This window comes from Elephantulus edwardii, unplaced genomic scaffold (assembly GCF_000299155.1).
Source record: "Elephantulus edwardii isolate Elephantulus edwardi_28Jun2011 unplaced genomic scaffold, EleEdw1.0 scaffold00024, whole genome shotgun sequence".
NCBI lineage: Eukaryota > Metazoa > Chordata > Mammalia > Macroscelidea > Macroscelididae > Elephantulus > Elephantulus edwardii.
In genome coordinates, this window is record NW_006399774.1 from 54106 (window position 1) to 60067 (window position 5962).

General features: G+C 44.2%; 1 pseudogene; it reads left to right on the forward strand.

Annotated features, from left to right (window-relative positions):
* Positions 1-3644: 3644 nt before the first annotated feature.
* LOC102848472 lies at positions 3645-5588 on the forward strand (annotated as a pseudogene).
* The last annotated feature ends 374 nt before the right edge of the window (positions 5589-5962 follow it).

Below are 5962 nucleotides of genomic sequence, written 5' to 3' on the forward strand. Positions count from 1 at the left end.
CTACCAAAAGCAATTTACACATTTAATGCAATCCCAATACAAATAGCAACTCGAGGTTTGAATTTGTTCTTCAGTTCCTTGGGACCCTTAAAAGGGAACTGGTGAGGCTGTCCTCCTTATCTCATAGGAGACTGGCTACCGATTTCCTACTGAGACTTTGGCAGACACAGAATCTCACAATCAATCTGTAGGGGAAGTAGGGTTCAAAAGGCCAGGCTTTAGAAGCATAGAAACAGAAAAGCTCACCAATAGAAGAATCCTCAGTGGTCAGGAGTTCTTGGAAGTTCTATGCCGGATGAGCCCCCAAAATGTCAAAGGGATGGTTTCCAACAGAGGTCTAGGGACCTCTTCTAGTGAAAACTTGAAAGTTCTGACTTGGAAATACAAGAAAAACACATGTACCAAGTGAGAGCAAGAGAAAGAAAGTGACGTTTATTAGACATTCATAACAGACTATGAACGGGTCAGGAGAGACTGACCCTGTATTTTATCTTATCTTATATCCTTTGTTTGGGGAGTGGGGTTTAAACATCTGATTAGTGCATTTCTTCTAATGGACTTATGGTGACTTTGGCCATCTCACTTATTTTTTCCTTGAGTCTTGTTTTGCCACATTGCTTGAGAGTCTGTTTTTATTGTCATATTGCCACATAGGAATGTGATGAGGGTCATTTTTTGTTGTTTTATTGCCAGTCTTTGTCAAAACCAGTTCTGATTGATCTCCTTTGTCAGTGTGTTCTTTGCTATTCCCTGTCAGACCTCACCTGAGGGACTTTACAGAAATCAGATTGATTATATCTGTGAAAAGGCTCATTGGAGAAGCTAAATATCAGCTGTGAAAGTCAGGCCAGGTGGTGACTGTGGAACAGATCATCACCTACTTATGTGCAAGTTCAAATTGAAGCCAAAGAAAATAAAAGTAAATCCACTAGAAACAAACTATGACCTTGAGTCTATCCCTCCTAATTAAAAAAAAAAAATCTCACGAGGTTAGAGGGATTGAACTCTAATGAATGGAAACCAAATGAACTGTAGTATGATAACAAGAATATCATCCATGAAGAAAGCAAAAGGTCTTTACAAAGAGAGAGAAGGAATAACAGACCATAATGTCATCTCACACTCTTAGGGCATGTTATCAAGAGGGGCCAGTCCCTCCAAAAGGACATCCTGCTTGGAGGGCTGTTGCTGTTGTGTACTGTAGAGTCGGAACCGATTCATAGCTGACCATCCAGCAGGTTTTCAGAGACAGTTAATCACATCAGAAGAGAGAGTTCATCCTTCTCCCACAGAGCAGCTGGTGGCATAGACCTGCTAACCATTTGGATTGCAGCACAGCTTCTTCCACTAGGTCACCAGAGAGGAAGACTCTCAATGAGATAGATTGACCCAGTGACTACGGTTTAAGCATAGCAGAGATTATGTGGATGGCACAGGTTCAGGCAGGGGTGTATTCTGTTGAATATAGTATTAGAACTGATTCAAGGGAGTTTAACAATGATAACAATTTGGATAATCCAAGAACTCTCTACATGTTAAGGATCCCTGGTGGGAATATAACCTACTGGGCTGCTAATTAAAAGGTGACTAATTTAAATTCAGCCTTTGAGCTGTGGTGCTGGAGAAGAGCACTGAATGTACCATGGACTGCCAAGAAAACAAATAGATTCATCCTAGAGAGGGTTAAACCAGGCTGCTCCTTGGAGGCAAGGATTCTGGGGCTTCGCCTAACATACTTTGAACATGTTGTAAGGAGAGACAGGTCTTTGGAGAGGGACATCATGCTGGGCAGAGTGGAGGGACAGCGCAGGAGGGACTCTCTATGAGGTGGATTGATTCAGTGACTGGGGTAATCGGGATGGGTGTGTCGGAGGCAATGAGATTGGCACAGGATAGAGCAGGGTTTAGGGCTGTTGTACATAGGGTCGCTATGAGTCTCAAGCGACTCAACAGCACATAACAACAACAAACAACAATTTAAATTCATTAGTTACTCCATGAAAGAAAGACAAGAAGTTTCCTCCTAAGGATTTATAACCTCAGAAACACAGTGAAGGGTTGTTATAAGTTAGACTCAAGTAGATGGCAATGAGTTTGGATTCCCGATTTCAAGAGCAGCAGATTAGCAAACTTTAGTCTATCTGCAACCTTATTTCTTCTCCTTTCCTAGTTATTAAGGTGTGCACATCTTTAGTTGTTGTTAGTAGGTGCTATTGTGTCAGTTTTCATAGTGACCTCATGTGACAGAGTAGAACGTTCCCCTATGGTTTTCTTGGCTATGTTGTTTTTGTTATGTGCCGTTGAGTCACCTGTGACTCATAGCAATCCTATGTACAACAGCTCTAACCTGCCCTGTCCTGAGCCAGTCTCACTGACTCCAACATACCTAATCCCATTAACTTAGTTACTCTATAAATCCATCTCATTCAAGGTCTTCCTCTCCTCAGCCGTCCCTTCACCCTGTCAAGCATGATGTCTTTCTTCTGGCCATGTGCCCAAAGTATATGAGACAGAGTTTCAAAATCCTTGCCTCTAAGGAGAAACCTGCTTTCATCCTCTCCCAAAGAGGTATATTAGTTTTCTTGATGGTCCATACTATGTTCAAGATTCTACTCCAGCACCACAGCTCAAAGGCATCAATCCTTCTTCTGTCATCCTTAGTCATTGTCCAGCTCTCTGATGGAGAAATAATTGTGAAGAACATGGCCAAATCAGGCACAGCTTCAGTTTAGTCTGTAGACTAACATAATTTCTCTTCAGCACTTTGGAGGAGTCACTGACAGTAGACTTTCCCAGTGCAATTTGCCTTTTGATTTCCTGACTGTTGGTGCCATAATCTTTATGAAAGCAGTCAGATGTATCTCCTATAGAGATTCTGGGTGAGTTTAAACTGCCAACCTTTCAGTTAGCAGTTTGAGTGCTTAACTCTTATCCATGAGAGCACCTTTATTTTTAAGAAAGAGGTTTTTTTTTTTTGTTTGTTGGGTTTTTTTTTTACCACATATGGTACCACATACCTATCCTTCCCCGCCTTTCTATTTCCTACTAGAAGATCAAGTCCATAAAAGCCACATACTTCATCCAAGACCAAGCAAGCAATACCTTAGAAAGAAGGCGTCCGTACAGGTCCTGCAAAGTGGAGTGATATCTGGTCTCCACAGGCCTTTGACAGTCACTTCCAGGGCCCTGGTATGTTCCAGCAGTAAGAGCAGAAATGGAGGAGGCCAAAGTAAGAGGTGAGAGAGTGATAGAAACACAGAGAGAGATAGAGAGAGACAAGTGGGGTCAGCAATGTTCTTTCTTCAGAGCCTGGGCAGAAAAGAATCCACAGAAGTGAACCTCCTCAGGAGAATCTCAGAGGCTCTGTGGCAGAATTTACTTCTATTACTATGCCACTGATGGCATGGGGTTTTATATATGTATTTATATATGTGCCACCCAGTGAATAACCTTTCACTCTGGACAAGTTCAAACCTGAAAGACTTACCTATGTCTAGGCTGCCCTGCCCTAGCATGACAAGACAAACAGCTCTTGAGAGGATATGCCCAAATGAATTTCTTGCCAAAACTCTTAGCTTATCTTATATGGAACATAGAATCCAGTGTCTGCTCCTGTCCTCTTTCCTTTCTAACCCATAGCCAGGATGTGTGAGTGCATCTCCATCCAGATTGGCCAGGCTGGTGTCCTGATTGGCAATGCCTGGTAGAAACTTTACCTTCTGGAACACAGCTCCCAACCTGATGGACAGAAGCCAAGTGACAAGACCATTGCAGGGACAAGATGACTCCTTGAATGCTTTCAGCAAGACTGATGCTGGCAAACATATGCTCAGGGCAGTGTTTGTTGACCTGGAACCTACAGTCATTGATGAAGTTCACACGGGCACCTACCACCAACTCTTTCACCTTAAGCAGCTCATCACAGGCAAGAAAGATGCTGGCAATAATGATGCCTGTAGACACTCTACCATCAGCAAGGAGATCATTGACCTATCTTGGACAGAATTCAAAAGCTGGTCTACCAGTGCACTGGTCTTTAAGGCTTCCTGGTTTTCCACAGCTTTAGTGGGGGATCTGGTTCCAGTTTCACATTTCAGCTCAGGAAGAGCCTCTCTATAGATTATGGCAACAAGCCCAAACTGGAGTTCTCCATTTATCCAGTTTCCCACAGCTGTGGTTGAGCCCTGCAATTCCATTCTTACCACCCACACCACCCTGGGGCTCTCAGACTGTGCCTTCATGGTAGACAATGAAGCCATCTATGACATGTGTCTCTAAAACTTTGATGTTGAACATCTGACCTACACTAACCTTTACTGCCTTATTTGTGTCCTCCATCACTGCTTTCTGTAGACTTAATGGTGTCCTGACTATCAATCTGACAGCATCCACTTCCCTCTGGCCACATTGTTGTTGTTGTTGTTATTGTTGTTTGGTGCCCTCAAGTTGTAGACGACTCATAGCAACCCTATGAATGAATGGCCTGAGCCCTGTTCGTACATAGAGTTTCTGGAGGCAAGCCATTTTGGAAGTGGATGCCGCTCCTGCTTCCAGACTTGTTTTGGTCTGGAAGCCCCAGCCAACACTGTCCACCATGGGTGCCCATTACCATGACTGGCACATCATTGTCACAGTGTTCAGCATCACAGCAATCACAAGTTACCTCTGCACAGCAACGCACAGACCAGTGCTATACCACCTAGAAGAATGTTTGACAGGAAAACAATTTGAACCTGGCCCAAGGGCCATAGGCCTGATGGCCCTTTGGTTTTAGGCCGCCTCCTGTCTGAAACTGTAGACCAAGCCTGGCTTGCCTCGCTCCTGGGGACAGAGCAAACCTGCATGCCAAACACATGCCCAGAAAATCACTCGACTCCAAAAGCTTGCCATCATTCCTGCACTCACACCACCATGCTCCTTCTGGCAAGGAGAAGTTCCAGAGACCCTGGGAGGAGCCAATCAGGAAGAACATGGCCGCCTCCTCTCCCAGCTGCCTTTGGGCTTAGGCTGCCTTCTGCCTGAAACCCTAGGCCAAGCCTGGCTTGCCTCACTTCCGGGGACAGAGCAAACCTCTGGCCACAAATGCTCCTATTATCTCTACTGATAAAGCTTACCATGGCCAGCTTTCTGTAGCAGAGATTACCAGAGTTTGCTTTAAGCCAGTAAACCAGATGGTGAAATGTGATCCTCACCATGGTAAGTACATGGCTTGCTGCCTGTTGTACCATTGTGATGTGGTTCTCGAAGATTTCAATGCTGTCATTGCCACCCTCAAGACCAAAGGCAGCATCCAGTCTGTCAATTCATGTGCCAGTGGTTTCAAGGTTGGTGTTAATTACCAAGTTCCCAACATGGTGCCTGGTGGAGACCTAACAAATGTACAGAGAGCTACATGCATACTAAGCAATGCCACAGCCATCACTGGGGCCTGGAGTCACCTGGACCACAAGCTTGCCTTTGTTTACTGATATGTGGATGAAGAGTTTTCTGTAGTCTGTGAAAACATGGCTGCTCAGGAGAAACACTATGAAATAGTGGGTGTGGATTCTGCTGAAGGAGAGAGTGAGGAACAAGGAGAAAAACACTAAGCATTCCTTTCTGCTCTGCAGTGTGTCACACCAGAACCAACAAGCCATTCTGTCTAGATTGTCTCCTCCAGCAATTGTAATCATGTCTCATTTTTCCATGTGTTCATGTAAGGTTTTTTCCTATCATATCTCAAATTAAACATATTTGGGGGGGGAAGAGGACACACATGGAAAAAAAATTTGAGAAACTCATGCATTCTGTATGCCAGCACAAGAAAGAAAGCTTCAGGCTGGATTAGTCTGGCTCTCATGGGCTCTGCCAAGCAAATGTCTTCGGCTGTTAGGAGTGTCTGCTCCAAACATTTTGCAAACCATTAGGCCTGAACTTGTGATAACTAACACAAGAATTCCAGGAAACTTTTGCCTAGAAGAGA